At 38.2% G+C, this 27,656-nt stretch overlaps 1 protein-coding gene and 1 long non-coding RNA gene across 2 annotated transcripts in view; one reads left to right on the top strand and one right to left on the bottom strand.

Moving 5' to 3' along the window:
• The window catches only part of LOC134286671 (uncharacterized), a 276,510-nt gene that overhangs the window by 3,853 nt on the left and 245,001 nt on the right, over positions 1-27,656 (bottom strand). The window lies entirely within an intron of this gene.
• LOC115259684 (uncharacterized) lies at positions 1,663-27,094 on the top strand. The gene is made up of 5 exons (XR_003894197.2): positions 1,663-1,799; positions 1,859-2,401; positions 26,311-26,456; positions 26,525-26,930; positions 26,997-27,094. It is a non-coding gene; the product is annotated as an uncharacterized LOC115259684 (long non-coding RNA).

Below are 27,656 nucleotides of genomic sequence, written 5' to 3'. Positions count from 1 at the left end.
AACCACAAAACCAACAACTGCAAAGGACGACAACGATGCTCAAGGTGTTCGGAAGTCCATAACGAGGAAGATGACGACTACAACAACTGCCAAAAACAGGTCAAGTGCTTCTACTGCAGGACTGCCCACAGCACCACGGACAGGAACTGCCCAGAGAGAGACAAGCAGGAACGGATCAAGGGATTGATGGCATGACAAAACCTAACCTACGTCGAGGCTCGAGAGATGCTGACACCTCGCCTGAACAGCAACATGTACGACTTGCTAGCGGATGGAGTTGAAAACCCAACACCAGCGGAAAGTTTTGCGAAGATGACTGCAGGAAAATACACGAAAAGGGCACCCCAGAACACCGGAGCACTGCCGAAGCGAAGGGCAGAGATACCAACGCCGAAGCCACACGACACAACTCAACAGGCAGCAAATGTTAACGAGAAGCGCAAACGAGTGGAAGAAGAACGGATCCGAATCCTGAAGGAAAACAGGACGGACATGTCAACCGACCAGGGAACAGCGCTGCACAACAAGCACGCAGTAACCGACAAGGAACGATGGGAAAGGATTACGGAAGAAGCAAACCAGGCAGCAAACGAGACGGCAGAGCGGAACATGCGCGGAGCATTGATGAATTTCTATTCGGACCTAGTACAGAAGAACGATCTACCTCGAGAGTGGCAAGAAATCATAAAACAAATCTCCAAACAACATTTCAAGCTAGATAACGCAATATTCTAAATCTCAATCTTTTACAACAATGGATTCTTTCAGGTTGATACAGATCAATATACAAAGCTTATCAAAACACAAGGAGGAACTTCAGAGGTCGCTGATTGGAGGTGACTATTCGGCGGCCTTACTATCGGAAACATGGACAGATTCGAACCAAGAGCATTCTACACAGCAAAAAATAATGCAATCCGCCTCGATGTAATGGGGCAGATGTAACAGAAAATCGATGTAATGGCTTTTTTCAGATGCACAATCACACCGATTTTGTGTAGAATTACATCTGTCTCAGCATTACACAAAAACCAAATAACAATTCTCCTTTCCGTTGCATTCGTGTAATATTCACATCGAGCAAATGTGAATATTACACAGAAACAGCTGCAACCAAGCGGTTGCGATGGAGTTGTGTAGCATTACACAAAGTCGATGTCATATCGCATCTGCGGATAGAAACGGTTTTATTTCTCAAGCTAGCCAACACACACCAACACACTCCCGTCACACAGCTTGTAAACACGCACGAGCGTTCAATTTTCTTGCAAACACCTCTCTGAGCGCAGTTGTCAAACATGCCGTCGCGACGCTGTTCGGAAATGGTAAACATGATCAATCCACCATTATTCCAATTCTGTTGTCGTGTTCAAAGTTTATTATTTTCCATTCGCGATGGAAATTTGTAAGGATAATAGTTACAAAATTAGCTAAAATGGGCTCAAAACAATGTTTATTCTTCTCCTCGCTTTCCGACAGATTGATAGCGGCAAATGGAGATATCGTGACAACAGTTTTGATTATATCCGCAGCACCTAGATAACAATACTCTTCAATCAAGCACACAGGTACAACAAGGTTTAACATAACCTCTATCTTCAATGTTTGGCTCCCAATGTTTGGCTCCCGCTGAGAGAGCATATTGAGTCAGCCCGCGACACTCAGCTTTTCATGATGCGATAGTACGTCTCGCAACACTGCCGACTTTGTTGTGATCGGCCAAGCGCGCGGCAAGTGGGCATCCATTTTGGAGAAAACGAGAAAAACGATTTCGGCTCAAATTGTGTTTGCTTTTGAAGGTATTTTCGGTATTTATTTGCATTATTTGTACTATTCATTAGTTATTTTATTATTTCAGGATAACTGAACGTGTAAGCGGAGATCCCGGCTTCGTATAGTTCCAGCAGGCACCATTTCAAATACCAAGTCGCCGACGAATCAACATCTTGGTTTGTAAATCCGGCCGAACCTATTACTATGTGCTATTACGATCTTGATTGATCTTGGCCAAGTGTGATACCAGCTACGGATAAATCACTCCCAAAAAATCACCAGAAGAACCACATTCCAATATGACAACCCCCAAAACTAAGCGCGACAGGTGCCACATCGGTTCCGGCGGTGTTTGCAACCGGCGGAGGGCGGTGTTAGCCACGAAATCCATCGCCACCACAGGACCCAGTGTGCCGTATCCGTATCCAACACCACCGCCATCACCGTAATCACATCCAGCCAGAAAAATCGATCTGATATGCCAAGCGCTGCTGATCGTCAGTGGGGGACAGGAGGATGGTCAATTTGCGAGGACTTGGACGCTCTGAAGGACTCTGAAGTAGACGTGAACTCCGGCAAAGGCAAATCATGATCCCGTGCAACAGAATAACAGATATCTGAGTCGCAGGTATGATTTAATCCGATTTCATTATCGTTCGTTAGTTCTACCCTTGCACTGAAGGTTCTAGTGAAGCCGTTTCACTCTATTTTTCCTTAGTGAAACATATCACCTTTATGACACTTAAGTACCTACATCTACAACGGTTCATCGCAAACCGGCTGCTATGTGCTAGAAACAGAAGTAGGTATGACCGGATTATCTTTGGAAAAATTATAAGAAATCCTCGATAAAAAGAGTGCACCGTCGGGTTCTAAGTCGGTTAGATTCAAAGATTTGTGGTGTTTTTTTACCATGTCTTACTATTCCTTGGATTTCAGCCCTCTTCTTCTTCTTGCTGGCTCAACGTTCCAACTGGAACAAGGCCTGCCCCTCTTCAACTTAGTGTTGTCTAAGCACTTCCACAATTATTAATTGAAGGGTATTGTTTGCCGGCTATTGCATGAATTTGTATATTATTAGGCAAGCACATACCTATTATATAGACATGGCTTTTTTGGGACAGTCAGGGTCCCGATACCGCAGGGGATTTCGATCAGCTCGATTGTGCAACTATCTACTTCCTCCAAAGTCAGTATAGCTACATCATAGCGGTCGATTATTCCCGTCATGGTTCCAAACACCTTCGTCGCGTTCAAGACATGTCCAAGGCCAAGAAAGTATCGCCCTTATCGTTATCCCTGGGGGTGAGCTGAAAAATCCTAGGCAAAGTTATAGAGGAAAATGTTTTCTTCGAGGCCCCGAGGGTTTGGTTTTTGGTCTGTATTGAAAAATGCGGTGTAGGTGAGTTGTTAGGTAATTTTCAAATTAAATTAATCGTAGGTAGAATGCCTTTAACTTCCTTCAAAGTCACTCTAGTCGCAAGCAGTACCAAAGAGTACAGATCGGTGTGCGACAGCACGTGTGTGACTGAACGTGTATTGCTATTAGAATCTACGTGCACTTTGGAATCGCCAGTGATTGAGAGATTCCGTACTGCGACGATTCCTTCGAAAATAGTGTCTTTTCTCTTGATATTTCTGGCCAGGCGTCCTCATTGGGACAGAGACTGTTTGTTCAGTTTAGTATATTTTTTCTTGTTTTTCTTAGCGTGATGTCCTCACTGGGACAAAGCTTCTCAGTTTAGTGTTCTATAAGCACTTCCACAGTTATTAACTAAGGGCTTTCTCTGTCAATGACCTTTTTGCATGTGTATATCGTGTGGAAGATACCGAGGAAGACACGGAGATACTCCAAGCTATGACCAGCTGTAACCTCGTGGGGGTTGTAACTCAGTATACCATATTCGACGCACTTTTGAATTATTCTTATTTTAAGCCGATTTTAGTTTTAGCTCAACCTTCTTCGTGCATTAACTTGTACTCACCTTGCTGACAAAGTGCACGTTTAGGGGTCATAATGACCCCAATGCACGACTAGACTTAACAGTCAATTGTGCAATCTTTATTTACATTTACTTTAAGTTCTCCTTCTTCTTCTTCTTCTTCTTGGCGTAACGTCCTCACTGGGACAAAGCCTGCTTTTTAGCTTAGTGTTCTATGAGCACTTCCACAGTTATTAACTGAGAGCTTGCTCTGCCAATGACCATTTTGCATGTGTATATCGTGTGGCAGGCACGAAGATACTCTATGCCCAAGGAAGTCAAGGAAATTTCTTTTACGAAAAGATCCTGGACCGACCGGGAATCGAACCCGTCACCCTCAGCATGGTCATGCTGAATACCCGTGCGTTTACCGCCTCGGCTATATGGGCCCTTATTTACTTTAAGTATACCAATCGAAAAATGTTAATAGGGGGATTCACTAAACAGCGTAGACCACTGAATAACCCGGGAGCATTCGCGTCATGTACTGAATACACGCGCCATATACGATTGTGGTACACAGCGTGAGCCAGGGTGTGAGCGTTGTGTCGCTGAAGGGGGTCAAATTGGGAAGGATACTTGAAGGTATCCTGAGATAAATTTATGAGAAACCCCGGAAGGAATCCCGATATAAATTCTTATTGAAATAGTCCCTAGTGGAAATTTTGATGAATATTTCCGGAAGAATTCAGCGATGAATTCTTAGAAGAATCCGAAATGCGTGAAAGAATTCTAGGAGTAATTCCTAAAAAATCTCAGCAGGAGTTTACGGACTTCCTCATGTGGAATTCTCGAAGGAATCAAAGGTTAAATACCCGAAAAATCCCCGGTTAAAAATCTTGATGGAATCCCAGCTTATCATATAATTTTACTAAATAACAAGCTTGGTTCAATGGAATACAAAAACAACATGCTAAATATTTCGGATATGTTGGAATCGGTTCCGGTAGAGAAAGACTTTCTAGGACCATATGCTGCTATAAAAAGAGTCTAGTGGCTCAATCAAAATGCACGAATTTTCACTAAAATACAAATAAACCAAACGTCAGTCATGCTAAAATGATTGAATTTCTCATGAATTTCTCCAGGGGCACCTCCAGAAAGTCTGTCAGATATTTCTTCAGGAACTTCTCTGGGGATGCCTCCAGGAATTTCCTCGAGAGTCTTATCCAGGAATTTCTCTGAATTCCTCCAGGTACGTCTTGCGTTGTTCCGATACTTAATACAAAAAATACTTCAAAAATTCCTTCAGAATTGTTTATAGCTACTTCTGCAATAATTCCTCCAGCAATTTTCCCATAGCTTTACTTGTTCCAGTATCGCTTCCCCCAGAGATTCCAACAAGAACTTCTCTAGGGATTTTACTTACCAGACATTCCTCCGGGAATTTCTCCTAGGGTGTCTTTGGAGGAACTTATCCAGTGTTTCCATTGTGTTTTATTCGAGGATTCCTTAAGGATTTTTTTCATAAATTCCCAAAGGAATTTCAGCAGAAATCCTTTTAGAGATTTTTTTCAGGGACTCATTTATATATTCTTTGAAGAATTTCGAAGAAATTGTTCCGATAATTACACCTGGAATCATTCGAAGTATTTCTGCGGAAGTTTCTTCTAGGAATACTTTCAGAAAATTTTACCAGAGATTATTCAAAAATTTATCCAGGAATTCTTTAAACAAATTGGGTTGTTTAGTGAATAAAATATTGCTATTTTCTATAGCCTAATCGATAGAGCTCATTTTTCTGAGTATAACGTGATTTTATTGGATTCTAATAGCTTTGTTTTGATGGTTAAAATAACAAAACAGTTTTTATTTTCGTGGATAGAATGACAGTTCAATCGATAAAATGACAGTTCGACCCGAACAAAAAAAAATCCCATATAAACTTTAAATGCATTTCAAAAATAGTTCCCACTCTAAAAAAAATATGAAATTTTGGATTTCGACTAATTTTTGGGTGGAGAATCCGATTATAAAATAATCCGGATACCCCTAAAGAACCCAATTATACAAAAAAAATCCTTAAGTAATTCGTTCAGAAACTACCAAGGTTGCAACCATTCATTTGCAAAGATTTACATTCATTTGCTATTATCTCAGTTCAGAAGCATGCTATCGAAAAACAATGTATGGATGAATTTAACCTTGTAGTTTTATCTGAAAGTTTGCCGAATAGCATTTGGGTCGCAAACGTATACCAAAGTCGTGAGCGAGCTGTGAAGGCAACTTTCCACAGCGTGAATGAAATTTACATTCACCGCGTGGAGAGTTGCCTTCACAGCCCGCTCACGACCTTGGTATACGTTTGCGACCCCAATGTTATTCGGCAAACTTTCAGATAAAACTTCAAGGTTCAATTCATCCATACATTGTTTTTCGATAGCATGCTTCTGAACTGAGATAATAGCAAATAAATGTAAATCTTTGCAAATGAATGGTCGCAGCCTTGGAAACTACTGCAAACATGGATTCGTTCAGATTTTTCCAGGAACTCCTACAGCAATTCTTCCAGAAATTAGTTAAGGAACTCTCCTGGGATTTCCTCCAGCCTCCGCGGTTTTCCATGAGGTTTCTTCAGCAATTTCTCCAGGTACTCTTCCAGCAACTCTTCCAGGGATTCACCCGGGAATTCCTTCTGTTATTCTTTCAGGATCAACTCTAGGTATTATTAAAATAAATCCTCCAAGGATTCGATTCCTCTAGGAACTTTTCTAGGGTTTGCTTCAGGATTTCCTCCTGAAATTCTTTCCAGTACTCCTCCAGGAAGTAGTCCTCCAGGAATTATTTCAGGATTCCCTTAGAAATCACTCGTGGGATTTCTTTCGGGGTTCCTCTTGGGGTTTCTTCTGAAACTGCTACAGGGATTCCTCCAAGAGTTCCTTCACGAAATTTCCTTAGGTCTCCTTCAGGATTCTTCCAGGAATTTCTTCCTGGGATTCCTCCAGGAATTCCTTCAGGAGTTCTTCCAGGAATTCCTCTGGGAGTTCCTGCAGGGATTCATCCAAAAATTTCTCTAGAGATTCCACTAGGAATACCTCCGGAAAATCCTCCAAGAATTCCTCTAGAGATTCCTCCAGGAATTCCTTCAGGGATGTCTTTAAGGATTTTTTCCAGGAATTCCTCTAGGCATTCCTCCAGGAATTCCTCTAGGCATTCCTCCAAAAATCTGCCCAGGAAGGATTTCATTTAGGAATTTCTTCAGGAACTCCTCCAGGAATTCCTCCAATAATTTCTCCAGGAATTATTCCAGGTAATTCCTTCAAAATTTTCTACAGTAATTGGCTTCTTTAACGGTGTTGAAATAATTCGATATTCTGAATCTGCATGTCAAACTGAGCCGAAATCCAAATTTTCATGAATTTTGGAGCCCGGGAACCTATTTAAAAATCAATTTGAAGTTTGTATGGGAGCGATTTGTCGAATCACCCCTCGTCGTAGTTTGTACTGGGTGGAGCTGTCAAACAGTTACCCAGCTTTCGAAAGGTGATTTCAAAAAATTTCTTGGAAATTGATTTTAGGTACCAAAATAAGGTTCTAAAAATCTGAAAAAAAAAAAATCATAGTGGCTCAGAAAAACGTGCTCTTTCGTGTAAAATCGAAAACTCAACATATTTTTCAAAATTTAAAAACCCAATTCCTCCAGGAACGTCTACAGGAATCCTTGCAAGAATTTATCCAGGCATTCCTCTAGGCATTCCTCCTGGAATCCCTCCAGGCTTCAATCAAGAATTCTTCCAGCAATTTCTTCAGGTAGGGTATTGTACCATTTGGGCAGGTGTACCTATTTTGTCACTTGCCGCTATGACTAAGTCAATTTTGAACCGATTGATTTGAATTTTTGTACAGAGTTAGATACTGTACGTGCCTAACTCTCTACAAAATTTCAAATCAATCAGTTCGAAATTGACTTAGTTATAGCGGCAAGTGTCCAAAATAGGTACACCTGCCCAAATGGTACAAGACCCTACTCCTCGAGGAATTCCTCCAATTCTTTCAGTAATTTTTTCATGATTTTTTTCCAAGGGATTCCTACAAAAATTTATCCAGGAATTCCTCTAAACATTCCTCCAGGAATTCCTCTAGACATTCCTCCAGGAATTCCTCTAGACATTCCTCCAGGAATTCTAGGCATTCCTCCAGGTATTTAACCAAGGAATTTCTTTAGGCATTCTTGCAGGAATTTCTCCAAGATTTCCTTCAGGAATCACCCCAAAGAATTTTCTCAAAGATTTCCTTCAAAAAATTCTACAGTAACTCCTCCAATTTTTTTACAGGAATCTTTCAAGGGTTCTTCAGAAAGTCTTCCAGGAATTTCCTCAAAAATTACCCCAGAGAATTCCCTCAAAAAGTTCTACAGTAATTCCTCCAGAAACTTTCACAGAAATTCTTTCAGGAATTTCTTCTGTAATTCCTCCAGGATTTTTTCCAATGATTTCTGCAAGAATTTATCCAGGCCATGATCCAGGCATATCTCTAGGAATTCCTCCTGGAATCCCTCCAGTCAATAAACCAGGAATTACTTCAGGTATTCCTCGAGGAATTCCTCCAATTATTCCAGGAATTTCTTCAGGATTTTTTCCAGAGATTCCTACAAGAATTTATCCTGGAATTTCTCTGGACATTCCGCTAGGAATTCTTCTAGGTATTCCTCCAGGCATTTAACCAGTAATTTATCCAGGATTTCATCCAGGAATGCAAGGGATTCTTGCAGAAATTCCTCCAGGAATTACCCCAGAGAATTCCTCTAGGCATAAACCCTAGAATCTCTCCAGGCATTTAACCAGGAATTTCTTCAGGGACTCCTCCAAGAATTTCAATAATCCTGGAATTACCCCAGCAGTTTCTCTAGGAATTCCTTAAAAAAATTTACAGTAATTCCTCAGAAATTTCTCCAGGAATCCTTCAAATTTTTTTTTCAGAGATTCCTCCAAGAATTTATACAGGAATTCCTCCAGGCATTCCTCTAGGAATTCCTCAAGCAATTCCTCTAGGCATTCCTCCAGGAATCCCTGCAGGCATTCAACCTGGAATTCCTCCAAGATTTCCTCCATGAACTACATCAGGAATTTCTCCTGGAACTCCTTCAGAAATTTCTACAGCAATTCCCCCAGGAATTTCTCCAGAAATCCTTCAGGGATTACTTCAGAAATTCTTCCAGAAATTAATCCTGAAATTTTCCTAAATCGTTCTTCTTGGCTTTTACTTTAGGAATTCCTCCAGGGTTTCCTGGATTCCCCCATAATATCGCCGAAGATTCTTCCAGGGATTCCACCATAAATTCCTCAAGGCATTTCTTCAGAAATTCTTCCAGAGATTCCTCTCTAGGAATTGTTACAAGGATTCCTTCACGAATTCTTTTAGGGATTCGTCCAGGGACTTCTCTCCGAATTTCTCCAGGGATTCCTCCAGAGCTTCCTTCAGGGTGGCCACAGACTCGGGAAATGCGGGAAAAAGTCGGGAATTGAAATCCATCGGGAAATATGCGGGAATAAGTCGGGAATTTTGTTTATGATCGGGAATTTTCAAAATGATGCGTAGCGCCTCCAGAATGTAAACTCAACCCTAGATTTAGCACTTGACTCACTTTAAAACCAGATTCTTACCCAGTTTCAGAAGTTTCACTTAGGAATCTCAAAAACCAAATGATGAGATGAGATGAAATTCTGTATGTTGACAAACTTTCAAAGATGAGGTTACTAAAGAAAATGTTCTGCGGAAAGCAAAGGTAATTAAAAATATCTCTTCGACTAAAATTGACCCTTCTTTGACGCTACACGGAAAAGCTACGAAAATTTGCATTCGACATGAATTATCGCCTCTGTCTGTCGACTTGCTTAAAGAAGTCCGCAAATATAAACAATCGCTAAATCTGAAATACATATGGGCGGGTAAGAACGGTGCAATATTTGTACGGAAATCGGCAAATGAAGTTCCTTTTAAAATTACCAATAGAAACGATTTTAGTAGGTTTGTTGCCATGCAACAGCCGGGTAAAAAATAGTTTACACATATATGCTTGAGTTCTTTAGTACACTGTAATAAACTTCAAAAATGGCATCATTTATTAATAACTTTGATCACAACACAATTGATGATTTAAATAAACATTATACTAATAAAGCATCAACATATCTCCGGATTCTCCAATGGAATATAAGAGGTATGAACGATTTGGGCAAATTCGATTCACTGTTAGAATTTTTGGATCGCTGTGATGTTCCGCTTGATATAATCGTAATTGGTGAAACGTGGTTGAAGCAAGAAAACACTGCCTTATACAACATTCCTGGATATTCAGCAGTTTTCTCGTGCAGACAGGCATCGAATGGAGGACTAGCGGTGTATGTGCAAAGTCATATCAAACACAGAATTGTTTCGAATGAAGTTAATGAAGGTCTTCATCATTTGTTCGTTGAATTAAACATCCATGGTCATCTATATGATATTCATGGTGTATATCGTCCACCCTCGTTTGATACCCATGCTTTTTGTGATCATTTAGAGCAATGGATGGACCAAACTGTAGTGTCTACCTAATGGTTGTGTGGTATCTACCTACATAAAATACTATTCATGACAGTACCTAAATGTCTAGATATGATTCATTATGTCTACCTAAGGTAGTATAAATACGTGTGGTCATTGGACCACACGAGAGATACTGCACAAGCCTCGGACTTGTTAACATCTTTAATATTCTTCTTTTGTAGGATATAAAAGTGGCGACGAGGATCAAGGAACGTGTAATTTCTTTTGAGTTATTCCGAAATTATTTCCTTTTGGTTTTCAGGTTGTTGTAGTAACAAATTGTTATTTTTGTGGAGAACGGAATTGTTCTTTTATGGTAGAATTGCCATTATGCTGTGAACAGAATTTTTCTTTTTTGGCCGATGTTGCATTGACGAGATTGTCTTGTTGTTTTGGTAATAACGAAATGTTATTTTTTTGTGGTGAACGAAATTGTTCTTTTGTGGCGGAATTGTCATATGTTATGTTTTGGTGAATGGATTTGTGTTATTTGTACTTTTTTGGTAAAGTTGCCGATGTTGGGATAGCGAAATCGTCTTTTTGTTTTTGTAGTTTTGTTAGCGAACAGATATGTTCTTTGAAAGTGACGGACTGGTCAGTTTTTTGTGCTATCATTTTTTGGTGATGAATGTTTTTTTTTTTGAAGTTTTCTAAAGGGGAAAGGACTGTAGTGTCTACCTAATGGTTGTGTGGTATCTACCTACATAAAATACTATTCATGACAGTACCTAAATGTCTAGATATGATTCATTATGTCTACCTAAGGTAGTATAAATACGTGTGGTCATTGGACCACACGAGAGATACTGCACAAGCCTCGGACTTGTTAACATCTTTAATATTCTTCTTTTGTAGGATATAAAACAAACAAATAGTAACCATTCATGTTTCTTTGTAGGCGATATGAACATCCCAATTAATCTTTCCAATAACAATGTTGTGATCAGGGATGGCAAAAATACTTTTTTCTCTTTTCCGTTCATCGATACTGGCAGTAAAATATAAACAAAACAACGGCAGCACCACTACCATCAGACGCCGCGCCGACGGCAGTCAAGCAGACGCTGGATGGTTTTCGCTTCCCCACGAAAATATTTATGAGCAGTCATGCTGAGGCGGGTGATTGCGAAAAATGTCAAATATTTTCAACTGCTAATAACTCACTTGTTTTAATAAATAATTCAAATCGATTTGCACAAATAGCTAGAGCACACTCCTAGCTTTGTGATGCATGTAAAGAAGTTTGTCTAGCAGCGGTTTGAAACGCAGAAAAATGCGAAAACGGGAGAGACTGAAATTTTTGTCGTCGTTGTGCTCGAGTACTGGCGCTCTCGCGCTTGGAAACCGTTTCGAGGAAGAAGGTTGCAGGAAAAAAAATGTTATGACATTTATTTTTCGAACAGTTTGAGTTTGGCTGGGTCTGTGATGTTCGTGTGGGAAAATGTCAAATGTACAGCCGGTAATTGTTTTTTCCAGTACATTTCTCATCCCTGGTTGTGATTAAGTACAGAACACTGCTACAATCGTATGGATATCTTATTACTAATACCAGTCTTGCGAATAATCGCGACCATCACGAGACAATCACTTTAAACGCTTTCTGGAGTCACCCTTCCCAAGGTGATACGAACCATCTAGCATGTCACGCCTGGAATGACAAACATGTTGTGGGTTCCACCCTTCGCAGCTTTGCAGCGATAGCAGTTGCTGAGTATGCTTCAGGCGCGTTGCGAGAGAATCAATCTCTCTGAGCAACGATGCATAACGGGCGAAGTGAGAGCGTTTGTCATAGCCAGGGCGAACTGCGTGGTGCGCTCAATGTGTGTGTTTAAACTGAGCTATGCAAAACGAATAGGATTTATGACGTAGTACCGTGCTTGTGATAATACACATGCATAGTTTTACATGCTGTTGCGCGTGCATCTGCTTGAGCCGACGGAGAGAGTCATGACACTCACATGAGCCGTATCCAAGTTAGGATGATTGTAGCAAAACAAGGGTGACCGGGTGACTATGATGGGATCCTGTCTTTTTGGTGTTAGCGACTGTAGAGAGAGCGAATCAGAAACCGCAGAGACAGGGTGGCACAAGCTTGGTGTTTATCAGCTTTTTTGTGACTTGTACGCTGATGCATCGCGACACTGACTAATACTGTAACTTCAAGACCGATGAGTGGGAACATTTTGGATCATGTAATATGCAAGGTAGATGATGCTAATGGAATGAGAAACGATACTGTTTTTACGAATTCTAGCGATCATATGCAAATAATGTCTTCTGTTAAACTTAACTTCAACAAAGAATTAACAACACTTACAAAAAATGTAATTGATCATCAGAGGTTGCAAGCTGAATTTCATCATTATTTAAATGGAATCGATCAGATTGATGATGCTGATGTCACCGTGAACGAAATAATAGAGTCTTACAACAATGTTCTCCGTGTACAAGAACTGTAACAAAAACAATTAAACTCAAAACGACCAGTTGTCCGTGGATGTCTTATGACCTATGGGCCTTGATAAAGCTTAAAGATAACTGTTTAAAAAGAGCTAAAAATAACCCTACTGATGAACACTTAAAGGCATTGCTTCGACATGTTAGTAAAAAAGTTGAAAATGCTAAACAACGAGCAAAAAAAAACTATTTTGATAATCTTCTCAACAGTACTTGCCATTCAAAAACATGGAAAAACCTGAATCAAATATTTGGGAGAAAAAAAACAAGAGATGGAAATTTCTTTAAATGTAAATGGAACTATGACAACTTCTACCAAAGAAGCTTGTGAAGTTCTCAATACCCATTTCACAACTGTTGGTAAAAATCTAGCGAGTTCAACCCCCAAGAATTCTACATCAGATCCTTGTAGGAATATACAGCGTGTTAGAAATTCCATTTTCTTACGACCATCGAGTAGTAATGAAGTATTGTTGTTGATTAATGATTTAAATGTAAGCAAAAGTAAGGGACCTGATAATATTTCTCCTAAGGTTGTTAAAAATAATGCTTTGGTTTTCTCATTTATTCTTTCGGAAATATTGAATCTAATCATTTCTAATGGTAAATATCCCGAATGTCTGAAAACTTCTAAGGTTATTCCAGTTTTTAAATCCGGAGATAGTAGTCAACCTTCCAATTATCGTCCGATATCTATTCTTTCAATTCTTAATAAAATAATTGAAAAAATGTTGGTCAAGAGATTTACAGAATTTTTTGAAATGATTAGTGTACTAACCCGTCATCAATATGGATTTAGGCCAGGATCCAATACAGAAACTGCAATTGTAGAACTTGTTGACTATGTCACTCATGAAATAGAAGGAAAAAATGTGGTAGGAGGTCTATTTTTAGACTTGAAGAAAGCCTTTGACACCCTTAATCACAAAATTCTTTTGAGAAAGTTGGAGTACTACGGAGTGAGAGGTCTAGGAAATCGACTAATAGAAAGTTACTTAACTAATAGAAAACAGTTTGTGGCAATAAATGGTGAATATAGCACTGAGCTTCCATTAGATACAGGCGTCCCGCAGGGAAGTAACATCGGTCCACTCCTTTTTTTAATTTATGTTAATGACATATCAAAACAAAACTTGAATGGTATCCCTTGGTTATTTGCGGACGATACGGCATTATTTTATCCCGGGTCGAATTCTCAAATTATTATCTCGAATATTGAAAACGATTAAAAACTACTGTCAAACTATTTTGAGATGAACTTACTATCATTGAATCTAACTAAAACAAAGTTTATGATATTTCACTCCTCTAGGAAGCAAGTGTTAACAGATATTTGTCCCATGCTAGGTCAGGTAGCGATTGAAAGGGTTTATGATTTTAAATACTTAGGAATAATTCTTGATCCTACTTTATCATGGGATAACCACATTAAACTTGTAGAGAAGAAAGTTGCTGTACTTTGTGGGTTAATGCGAAGAGTTTCTTCATTTGTTTCCCAAAAAGCATTACTTAAATATTATTTTGCATGCATCCATTCAATCTTTAAATATCTCTGCATTGTATGGGGTACTGCGTGCAAATCAAAGCTTAGAAAACTTCAAACCTTACAAAACCGTTGCATTAAAGTTGTTTTCAAATTACCGCACCTTCATCCATCTGTTAGTTTATATACAAGTTATTCACACAAAATACTACCAATTCGAAGTTTATGTGAGTTTCAAACTTGCCTGTTCATATATGATGTGATTCATAGTAATTCGAAGCACCACAATTTATCAATAGGTTTTATCAATCACATGCACAACACAAGACAAGCAAATCAGTTACTGCGTTTGAGAGCAAACACCAATCTTGGACAAAAACGTATCTCTTGCAAAGGTCCTCAAGTTTTCAATTCACTTCCCAACGATTTGAAAGTCATCACAAACAAAATTATGTTTAAAGCCAAATTGAATCTACACTTCAAAACCAGAGTTTATGAATTTATTTGATTTTGTGTCAGCCATCAATATGTAACAAAAATAACAATGTATTTTTAATGTAGTTAAAATTGTCATTATTTAATAAAAATTAGTGTATTTTTATGTTAAACCAATGTCAAGATCCCTTCAAAGGATATCAATCCACTGGGATCTGTATATTGTCCTTCGTTTGATGTCCACATCCCCGTTGTGCTGTTTATAATTTAAGTGTTATTTTGGTGTCCACTACCAGGAGGCTCAAGTACGAGCTTTTTGGTGTGGGGATAGTTGGTGGGCCATTAAAAAAAAAAAAAAAAAAAAAAAAAACTTTGAAAAGGATTTTCTGATTGAGGCCATGGAGAAATTATTGACATAATTTCAAAGATTCTGTCCTGATTTTTTCTGTAGTGATTCCTTGTAAGGGAACGTCACGCAAAAATTTACCATTTTCAACCCCCCCTCCACCCTGTGTCACACTTTTTGTATGAGACCTCTGAAATTTTTGTATGGGTTGTCACACTTTGTTGAACCCCCCCTCATCCCTCAAAGCGTGACGTAATTTATGGACGTTCCCTAATAGTTAAGCCTGGAACCAGAGTTTAAAATTTTCATTTTCAATGAGTGAAATTCAACGTGAAATTTGAAAATTCTTAACTGAGGGATCAAAATAAAATTCATTTTGGTGAATGAATGTTTTCATCTATTCATTCATTTTTCTGTCACTGACAATTTTCACTGAGAAATATAACTGGACCGTAACTCCCGATTATACTTCTAATCTCCTCAAAACTTATGTATAGTAGTTAATTAGAATATTAATTATCATCTCTATTCGTCCATTAACCCTGATAAAAAAAATCATAGAAATACGATAAATTTTATTGTTACAACACCATTTTTAAATTTTATTGTTACACAACATTTTTTCGAAAAATATTCACCATTAAACGTATTGTAATTTACACAGCACACTCACCGTCATCCCTATTGTTCTATACCATTCGGCGAATGGTAAATGGCACTTTTACAATAAAAAATGGTGGTCGTTATGTATCTTAACCATAAAATTTTGAGAAAATTTTCATACACTTTTTCGCGAAAAACAATAGAATGTATTGTGTTTTTATGAGACATTTTTAGAGTAATTTTCAAAAGAAAACAATTTATTTTAATGTTTTTTAATTGTTCTTACAATACAAATACAATTAATTGAATGGCGTCATATGAATCGTTGTTACAATAAAAATACAATAATATTTGTTGTTATTTGTAAGCAGTTTTCACTTTTGAAAATCCATAGAATTTATATTTCTTGCTAACATTGATATCCAGCATTTACGAGCACTAACGGCCGCCAGAATGATATGCACATTTTATGATAAGAATCAAACACTCTGATGTCTGTCTGGTATGTATTGCTTGGCAGCTATAGATAAGATCTATCTTCAATCTTTAACAAATATCACAAGTCAGACCTCAGGTCGTATGATCCATACCATAAATCGTTCACAATTCATGTGGCCATTAGTATCTGTAAATGCTGATGAAAAATGTTACCGAGAAATATGAATTCTTTGGGTTTTCAAAGGCGAAATCTGTTTACATAACAACACATATTATTGCATGTTTATTTTAACATCGGTTCAATTGACCCCATTAAACTGTATTGTATTTGTATTGTTATCAATGGTAGTTTACTATTTTGTACTAGATTCCTTTAATTTATTGGAAAACATTAGAAAAATCATTGTTCATTTTCGTAACATCCTCACTTGGCTAAACTTGCTTTTCAGCTAGTTTTCTATAAGTACTTCCTCAGTTATTCATTGAGAGCTTCCTCTGCCAACACGGCTTGACGTCTGTCAGTCGTTGAAGTTTTAGCGAATAACATTCTATAACCGAAACATCTACTGTACTCAAATTTAAAACGATAACTATAAAAAAAATGTCAAGTGATTTTGTATTTGATTATACAAACATGATCCAAGCAACAATAATATTCATTGTTATTTTTTGTTACGAATAGTTTTTAAATGTAATTGAGAAATAAACTCTTTTTTAATAAAAAGTCCATGAGAACTTTGCAGGCACTTTTGCAACTATTTAAAAACAACTTAAATTAACTTTTACTGATAGTAACTTTAAATTATTATAGAACTATTGAAAAACAATCGAATCAATTAGTCACTAATGAAGCTAATGTTCACTTATTGTACGAGCTATATGGGCTTGATTTCTATTGTAAAAAGTAACAATATATCTACTATGTGTTTTATTGTGACCAATAAAACCAGTCATATGTTAATAATATTTACCATGTAATGAATGGTCATTTTTTATCCGGGAAGTCGGATTGTGCGTCTGTTAACAGAAATTGGACATTTTACTACGTGCGAAAAAAATATTCGTGACAGAGAATTGAATGAAAAAATAGAGAGGCATTCAGCTGACAATGAATGTGACCAAACGCGAATGAAAAAATGAGAATGTCAATCTTCACTTTCAATCTTCGAATTTTTTACTCTCTGCCTGGAACACGTAGCGTCCGTTCCGTCGAGGTTTGAGTTTTTTTGACAGTCTCCCCATGGCAAATCCGTCAAATTACATACTGTCACGCACACGCAAACGTATGCATTGTGTGGGGCACTTTGGTTTATTTTTCCGAAATATCTGGCTCAGCTTTGGGACAAGTTTCAATTAATGTTTTCATTGAAACTTCAAAATTAAATTTGCTAGTGAAGGACTTCCTGAAATTATTGCTTTGCAGGAGTATTTAACGGTATTTCTAGAAATTTCTTAATGAGTTCATAGAAAAGCTTCCTGCAATCACCAAAGTCATCGCATACTATCAGTTTCGTATTGTGACCTTTTTTTTATTTTTTTGAACAATTTCTAAAAACATTGAAAATTCAGTCATCACGGAAGAATTTCTGGTGGACTTTTCATGGAATCATGAATTGATGACGAAATTCTGGAAGGAACTCTTATAGTGATTTCTGCGTAACGATTTGTAGAATTACTGGATTAATTTATAAATAAATACCTAGAATCCTTGCAATTCATGACATTAAAACGGAAGCGAAATTGCAAGTTGATAACCAGAAGACATGATTCTCTAGATTTTTTTTTTTATGATATCTTTTAATGTATGGCCTGCTAACTTAAAGAATTGTTGGCGTTACCAATGGTAAACATGAAAAGCATCTTGTACGAATTCCTTTGGGCAAACATATGAACATAAGAGTATGTATAAGAGTTCTTAACCATAGTTCCTAATGCAAATCGCAGGAATTGCTCTATGTGCTTCTTGGGGTTCTTCAGGGTTTGCTGACAAAACATTGTTCTGAAATTTTGAATATCAAAAGAAAGAAAAAAACATCTTATACTGAAATAAATTTAGGCCCATGTACCTACATCTAATGATTTTTTTTTGCGTTAGCCTGGGTTAACCCAATGGTCTGAATGCTACTCGAAACCGGTACTAGATCTCATTTTAAATCGTAAATTCATTTTCATATCCTAGAGAAATTAGAGTAAAATTGGACAATTTCCTTTAAAAAAAAAAGTTGTACACTCTACGCAACAGTTTCCATAAGAAAATATTCACGAGTTTCCAAATGAGTTCTTTTAAAATGGGATTAGAAATTAAGCCCAGAATATCGAATTTTTCCTGGAATATCTAAAAAGAGCCTTACAAATTTCGTCAGAATGGTCAAAGTTTTGTTTTTCAGGGTTTGAACATTTCTCTACAAATTCAGCTAGAAATTGTTTATGAATAGAAAACCTTTTATGGCAATCCCCAGGTATTTTCTAATTTTGAGAAAAATTAAGGAATTCATCGCTAGTGCTCTCATAGCAAAACTCATATTTATTTTCTTTTTTGAAAATTTTCAATTCCCACTAAACAGGATTTTTTTACAGGAACTTATCTGAGTTGTGCATTTTTTTTAATCTTAATTTCTTAATAATTAATTGTTTACTCAATTTTTGAATAGATTTCCTGATTTACCATTAGCAGAGTATGTGAGAAAATTTCACAGACATTTATTCCGTATTTTTGCAATAAGTTTCTTCCAGGAAATTTGTTAGAAAATTCCTGGAAGAATTTCACCAGAAAACACTCCCATAATTTTGGCTATAGGAATCAAAACAGAATTACGTAAATAATGCCGTCCTTCATACCTTCATAATTCCTGGGAAAGCGTTACAACCTTCTTTAAAGAATTCACCAAAGAGCGTTTCACCTAGCCAACTAGATTTTTATTGGAACTTCATCAAGGATTTCTTTCAGATTTTTCAAAAATCTTTTGGTAATTCCGACACACATATTTTCAGGTATAGGTTTACGTTACAAGACATCCAGAATTAGAAGCAAATTTCAAGCATATGTTACATGTAAATTTTTTTCGATGTAAACGTCTCCAAAATATTGTAAAACTGTCACAGCATCACAATGACATTGTAAATATTTCAGTAAGTTTTACAGATCCACTTAGAAGCTTGAATTCTTGGATGTTTTACATGCTCCAAAGGTACAGGGTGAGGAAAAATTATCCGTGTTTTTTTTTCAGTGTAATTTTTTATTGGCAGTTGCTGAATTAAGCGTACATGCACCTTCTGAAGGATACTGTAGCACCATGAGCACGTGAATATTTCGGGGATAACGGCTGAACATTTCAGTTTGACTGAACTCCATCGCACGGAGCTAATAAGACTTTGAAGATGTGCGCCGCGCTTTTACCGAGATATTCAACAAAAGATCACTGATTTTCAAACTCTCCGGATCTCAATTTAATAAACTATTCTGTGTGGCCTATTCTTGAGCGCACGGCCTGTGCTACATGGCATAGTACGTGAAATCGTTTGAAATATACTTGACCAGAGCCTAGGACGCAATTTCTTTGGAAGAGCTACCGAACATAGTCGATAAGTTTCCTAAGTGGTTGAAGGCGTGTGTGAAAGCAAATGAGGGATATTTAGAAATCACTTTGTAAAATTTATGAAGCTTATGATTGTACCTTCCATCACTGTAAAATGTTCTGAAAATATTTTAAATGGAAATCAAGATAATATTATTTCATCTTATCATTTTATCATTTTATCAAGAAATATTATTTCAAAAACATTTTACGCGGATAATTTTTCCCCACACTGTAGATAAAGAAAACTGGACGAACATTTGAAAAGGGCCTATCTGCTTTTTGTAAACAAACATGTTTTTGTCTCTGTAGGGCCCATCTGCATCCACCCACGCACATCAACACCCTTAACAGATAGCTTGAAGAACACTCTTTCTGATAAGGGTGTTGATGTGCGTGGGTGGATGCAGATGGGCCCTACAGAGACAAAAACATGTTTGTTTACGCAAAGCAGATAGGCCCTTTTCAAATGTTCGTCCAGAAAAGTCGGGAAATTTCAAAACCAATGCGGGAGAAAGTCGGGAAAAAAGCGGGAATTTCAATTTTGATTTTGTGTGGCCACCCTGTCAAAATTTCTTCCAGAGATTTCTCAAAAGATTTCTCTAGGGATGCGTCCAGGGATTCCTAAAGGAAATCCTCTAGTCTTTCCTCCAAAAATTCCTCAAAGAATTGGATTTCGCAGCGATTCTTCCAGAAATTCTTCCAGACATTCCTTCAGGAATTTCTCCACGCATTCCTCACGGAATTATACAAGAAATTCCACCAGGAATTGCTTCTGGGATTCCTCCAGGAATTTCATCAGTTATTCCTCTATGCATTGCTCCAGGAATTCTTCCATAGGTTTCTCCAGAAATTTCCTCTGGGATTCCCCCAGGAATTCCTGCAGGGATTTCTCCAGGGAATCCTCCAGGGCTTGCTCCAGGAAATCATAAAAAAAACATTTTTTCCAGATCTTCTCGTCCAGGAATTTCTCCAGGGATTCCCCAGCGATTTTGCCTATAGGATTCCTTTCTTCTTCTAGGAGACCTTCTAGGAATTCCTCCAGACATTCCTCGAGAAATTCATCCAGGACATCCTCCAAGGGTTTCTCCAGTTATTGATCTAGAAATTCCTTCAAGGATTCCTCAAAGAATTCCTCCAAAAAATCATCTATGAATTCCTGCACAAATTTTACAAGGTATTTCCATAGACTAATTTCTTCGGTATTTCTTCAGAAATTTATCCAGGGATTGTTTCCATAATTCCTCTTAGGGATGACCTCCAAGAATTCATCCAGGGTTTTCCCCAGGAATTTCATCCAGGTATTCCTTCAGAAATTCCTACAGGGATTTTTTAAAAGAGTTCTAGAGATTTCTCCTGACTTTCCTCTAGTGATTGCTCCAAGGTTTCTTCCAGGAATTCCGCCAGGATTTGTCCACAAATGGGGCACGTTCGGTGTAGTACTAGATTTATAGTAATGAGCAGAATTTTAGTATGGTGAGAAGGTCAATTCTCCGTTTCTGCAATGAAATGGTGCAAAAAGCGTGGGTATTATGATTCCTTGCCTAATTTGATGCTGTTTGAGCAAAACTTTGGATAATTATATAGTTTATGTTGCAAGAAATGGAGAAAACAACAACACTGTTGCCCAAAGTTTTGCTCAAACAGCATCAAATTAGGCAAGGAAACATAATACCCACGCTTTTGCACCATTTCATTGCAGAAACGGAGAATTGACCTTCTCACCATACTAAAATTCAGCTCATTACTACAAATCTAGTACTTCAACGATCTGTCTTATTTCCCCAAACATTTCTTTATGATTTTCTTCAGAGATTCCTTCAGAAATTCATCCAGGAGGTCATCAAGGGATTGCTTCAGATATTCCTCCAGGTATACCCCAAAAAATGTCAAGAATTTCCCCAGAAATTCCTCCAGAGATTCCATCAGGAATTTGTCCAGAAGTTTCAATCATTTCTTCTTGATTTACTCCAGAAATTCCTCCATAAATTTCTTCTGGGATTCCTTTAGGGAATTTTAGGGATTTCCCTGGGATTTTTTTTATCTGTATTAACGAGATATTTAGCCCAAGGCTAGTTCATCTCGGGACCCACGCTTTACTTCCCTTCCGAAGGAAGAACTCACATTTTGCGAGTTTGTCGGGAGTGGGATTCGATCCCAGGTCCTCGGCGTGATAGTCAAGTGTTCTAAGCATCCCGCCAGGTCCGCTCCACCTTCCCTGGAATTTTCTCTAGGGATTCCTCCAGCGATTCCTCCCAGATTTTTTTGAGATTATGTTAGACTTTAGAGGGATACACACAGGAGCCTGAATTTTTCCAAGAAGTCATTCAGAAATCCTTTCACAAGTATCTCCAAGAAATATTTAGGGAATTTGTAATTGTAATTGCTCAGTCCACACCCAGGCCGACAACTGTCAGCCCATCTGCTTGTGGGCAGATGTGGACCTACTAAGCCTCCCCCGTTAACATGTCCTACACCGAATTAGCACACCGGGATCTTCCACAGGCAGGCGCTGGCGTTACCAGTCCCAACAAGTGTCAGATACATTAAATAGATGGGGTAGAGGATATAAGAAGATGTGGGAATAGGATGGGAATAGGCAGAAAATGAAGAGATAGTAGAGAGGTTTCGATTTTGTTGCTGAAACGAGAAAAAGAAAGAATGATAAAGAACATTAGCGATATGTTCACAGATTTTGATTTGGTCGATAATTTCTCATCTATTTTGTTTCCATATCGTTGCATCGGTGACCATTTTTATCGCATTTCTAGTTTTTGTTAGGGCCAGCTCGCGTTTTTTCGTCATGTCCTCTTTGCCGGTTGGCGACGTTCGGGATGTAAGTAGAAAAGCATGCATTTCATATGATTAGTACGACAGTAATTGTGATTGCTCAGTGCTTCCAGACCATTTGTCCGCAGTACATATCAGGCATCCCGTTTTAACAAGTCCTACACAGAATTAGAAACCCGGATCTTCCACAGACAGTCCTAACTAGTGTCAGATAAGTTCAATTGAGGATAGGAAGCGGCAAAATGAGAAGACAGTAGAGAAGGTTTGGTTCATTGGTAGCTGTGTTCATGTGATGTTTGTCTGACATTTAAAAACTATTTTCCGTAAGTGTTTAACTCTCCACCCCCAATTTAATACCGGAAAAATATCTGATCAGATGTATAGTTTGGCAATTCTTTGTCCACATTGAAATGCTTTTGTTAATACATCTTTTATCAAGAAGGAATAAAGTTGTTTACTGTTATAAAATAATTCAGTTAAAGGACAGCTAATGTATTGTAATCCATAATAAACCTACAGAAAATGTCTCAATAAAAAGTTAACTCTAGTTCAACTAACTACACAAACTAAAAAGTGTTATTATATTTTACCAATGATTTCATCCTAATCTTGACCCTAACATAGTTATGCGCTTAGAGTAAGTAGACGCCGCTTATGATTTTGGTTGGACAATGACCAAAAATAGTGTTGTTTCGACAATAGTCACATACTATGCCCTACGACATTGACGATTCTATTGTCTATGGCTCACCTATTTCGTGCCACCCAGCAGGGACTTGGTCTGGTACCCAATTCAGTACATCCGCTCCACGTAATGTACCGCACCTCTTTTGATTTGTGATATATTACGCGGAACATTACTCTCTTCATTCGGATAGCGGCTATGTAACCCATTGAATTAAAAGCCTCTATCAAACATGAAGCGATTAATCGGAGACTGAAGACTCTATACCAAATTTGGCTCAGAGACAGGTAATCAGTGAGGTCAGTTTTTCTCGTTTGTCAGAGACGATTGATACGTATTAAGACAAACTTTCCACTGCATCTGCCAGCAATAATCGGTGATCGATCAACATTCCGAGTACCCCAATTTACACAAGAATGCCAAGGATCACCGCTCATGCTTTACAATACAGCTGGAAAAACTAGAACAACACCTGGCCACAATGATGCATAAAGCACTAAAGCGGACCGGAAGTTTTGGTGAGCCAGCCCCCACCTCCAAGAAATATTTAGGGAATTTGTTCATGAATTTGTTCAGGAACCCATCCAAGAATTCCTGCAAAAATCCGTCCTACGATTCTTTCAGGTATATATTCTACGATTTGTTTTTTTCCAAGATTTTTTTAAGAAGTTATCCATTGATTTTTTCATTAACTCCTCCAGAGATTCTTGGAGTTTTTTCACGTATGTTTTAAGGGTGTTCCTTCAGAATATCCCTGAGAGTTTCTTCCAAAAATTTGTCAAAGGAACTCCTTCAGAAATGCCCCCGGGAATGCCTCAAGGGTTTTCCTCAACTATTGTTTTTGGACTTACCAGGGATCTCCTCCCGAGTTTTAAGTAGGGATTTTTCTATAAATTCATGATTCCTTCCGAAAGTTTTGTAGACATTACAAAACAATATTCTGTGCTCCAGAAGAAATAATGCATGAGTAAAGTAAAATCCTTAAGATGAAACGGGACGCCGTGTTATTTTTCCTATCTTGCTTCTCTTTCTAACAATTTGCCTCGCGAATTTGAAGATGGAATCTCGTGTTCTATCGCACTGAAGATGCTGAAAACCAATCAGCATATGCACTGCAAGTTAGCATACACAACGATAGGTTTATGATGCAATATGAAGTAGAATTTTAGATTACCATCTTAATGGTACCGTGTAAAAAAACGCGTTATTTAAAAAAAAACGTCGTAAAAAAGTCACGGTAGATGTAAACCTGGCTAATTACGGCGTTTTACGACATTTTTTAAAATAATGCTGTTTGCGTGAAAAAAACCGCGTAAAAATGCTTAAGTGTACGTATAAATGACCGAAATCTGGTTACGCCTTTTACCTAGGAGGAATTACTGGACGAATTCGGGGAGGAATTCCCGAAAGAAGCCGAGAGAAATTCCGGATGGAATACATTGCTGACAGAATTCCGGGAAATGTATTTGAAGGAATTCTAGGAAGAATTCCTGAACGAATCCCGAGAAGAATTCTTGGAAGAATTTCGAGAAGAATGGCTGAATTGCTGAAGGTATCCTGTAAGGAATTCCTAAAGAACACCGGGAGTTATTCTGTCCAAAGACAAATTTCTGAGGGTATTATAGGGTAAATTTCTGGAGAAATCCAAGGAATAATTTTTGAAAGATACTTGGAATAAATTTCTGATGGAATCCCGGGAGGAAATCGCGGAAGGAATCCCAGGAGGAATTTTGAAAGGAATTCCTAGGAAATTCCGGAAAGAATACCGAATGGAATTCCCAAACGAATTTTAGAGGGGAATTTTTGAAGGACACTCAGGATGAATTGTGGGAAAAAAAAACTTAAGAAGAATTCTGGAAGGTATCCTACGAGGAATTTCTGAAGGATTTCTTACAAGAATCCAGGAAGAAATCGCTTGGAAATCTTGGGAATATTCTGGAAGAAAGCTCAGAAAGAATTTGTGAACGAATTTCAGGAGAAAGAATTTTCCGGATGAATCTAGGAAACTATTCCTAATGGCATGCCTGCAATAATTTCTGGATGAATTGGGTTTTTAAATTTTGTAAAATGTATTGATTTTTTTGATTTTATACGAAAGAGCACCTTTTTCTGGGCCACTATGATTTTTTTCAGATTTTTAGAACTTTGTTTTGGTACCTAAAATCAATTTCAAAGAGATTTTTTGAAATCACCAACTGCTAGACAGCTGCTCCCAGTATAAAATGCGACGAGGGGTGATTCGACAAATCACTCCCATACCATACTTCAAATTATTTTTTAAATAGGTTCCCGGGCACCGAAAATCATGAAAATTTGGATATCGGCTCAGTTTGGAATGCAGATTCAGAATATGCAACTATCTCAACACCGTTTAAGAAGCCAATTACAGACGGAAGCTGTGGATAAAATCCTGAAACATGAATTTGAGAAAATTTGCAAGGAAATACTGGATGAATTCCTAACATAATCTCCGGTAAAATTCCTGGCTTCTAAAAATTCAAGATGGTACATGTTGGAGAAATTTTGTAAAAGAATCTGTGGATGAATTTAATAGAAGAATCCATGAAGAAATCCATGACGCAATAGGAATCTCTGGAGAAATTCCTTTGGGAACCCCAAGAGAAATTTGAAGATTCCTAGAAAAATAAAATACCCAGAATAAATTTCTGTAAGAAAGTCCACGAGCGGAAACTGTGGAAAAAAACTTACTGGGAAATATTTAGCAAACCTTTGGGTAGATATTTTTGGAAAACTTCCCATAAGGATCTCCTGAAGACAAATACCTAGGTGGAATGATTGAATTAGAAATGTGCACAAGACACCCTTAAAGACAAATCTTCAGATTACTGAAGAAAAACCGGAGAAATCTCGGAAAATGCCAGGGCACATGGCGCAGTGGTTACACGTTAGCTTCATAAGCCGATGGTCCCCCTGGCACTGACTGAACTGGAAAAGAAACAACATCCACATCATTGTTCTCATCATTCTACCAGACAAAGTAGAAAAGTGAAGGCAGCACAACGGGAACCATGTCGAAATACCCAGAAATAACTGAGTTCGATCTGCGCGTAGAATGCGTCTTTTTCTTTATCAGTACTTCCTGAGAGGGGGCTGTTCACGTTGGTAACCTGGTTCGTCGCTGGGGTCATTGCCGTTGGACTCGGTTCGTATTACATATTCTATTTCTGATTTTCCTTTGCAATTCTTTTTCACAGCTGGCTTGCAGGACCGGACATCAACCTCCTTCACAATGGAGCTTAGAGTCCTTCTCTAGCACTCGGACGTCGATCAGCCGAACAATGTGGATAACAGACGCTGTTCTGTGCCGTTTCGTTTTGAGAGCTCTTCTGATTATATCCAGGTATGTACTTTGATTTTATTTTGCAATGTTTATGAAAGATCTCAATGAATATCTCTTCTACTCCACAGTGGTACAGGAAGCGGTCTTCTCCGGCGATGCCAACATCCCCACCATCTGGAGGTCCGGCAGTGCCACTTCAAATGATTATCGCACGTCTCGCAGCTGATACAGCACCTCCAGGACACGCCGACTTCTACGTTGAGAAATCATCAGCTGGGTACCGTGGGAATTCATCAGCTGGGTACCGTCGATTTGTCGTGTCTACCCAAGCGATACCAACAAAATGTACAAACGGGAGTCGAACGTTTACGGATCGACACCACGCTGCTGGGGTTTGATATGCGGAAATAGGAGCTACAGTTTTGAAAACCAGTCGGAGTCGGCTACCATGATCGACTAAGGAAGCAATGTCGAATTTAGAACCCGTCCTCATGTGTCACCATGCAGCTTTCGCGGGATTCCCCGTTAAGACCGGTAAGCTGACACATTTCATACGTAAGAAATCTCCCAGATTTTTTATCTGTTTGTTCCTCTTTCCAGAGATCCTGCTTTTCCACGTAATGAACGCGATCCTCTAATATTTGGAAACGAGTTCGCGATAAAAGCGCAGCAGTCTGCAAGAGAGCGAGGAGCGCACCTTGGAGCGCACCTCCATTATCGACATTAATATTACTGTTTCAACGTGCCGACAGAGTACGTGCATGGTAACGATGCCTGTAATAAGATAAAATTATGTAATGTGTATATTAAATATTGAAAAAATAAAATAAGCATAGGTACAGTATTCGTACTGCGTTGTAAACAACCTTTACTATCGACTTTTCCCCAATGGCTGATTAAATTGGGTTTTATCCTTTTTCGACTTGAATTAAGTATAGTTCTGATATTTTCTGCAACTATACTGAATTCTGAACGAAAAAGGCAAAAATCCAATTTAATCAACCATTCGGGGAGCTTTTTCAATAAATTTAATTTACATCGCTTCCACTACACCATGAAAAGTACGTCGAATTCATTACATCGCGAAAATTACATCGGATCTGTTTATTACATCAACAGCCGTCGAGTACATCGGGCTGTGTAATATTAATCGATCGATGTAACGACCTGGTTGCAGCGATTTCGATGTAATATTCAACAACTTTTTTTGCTGTGTAGTAAGTACCATATATCGCGATACCACAGGTTTTTTGATTCAAG

Source organism: Aedes albopictus, chromosome 2, assembly GCF_035046485.1.
Source record: "Aedes albopictus strain Foshan chromosome 2, AalbF5, whole genome shotgun sequence".
Lineage (NCBI taxonomy): Eukaryota > Metazoa > Arthropoda > Insecta > Diptera > Culicidae > Aedes > Aedes albopictus.
Note: the sequence above shows the minus strand (reverse complement) of the source record. Positions and strands in the feature narration are given on the sequence as shown.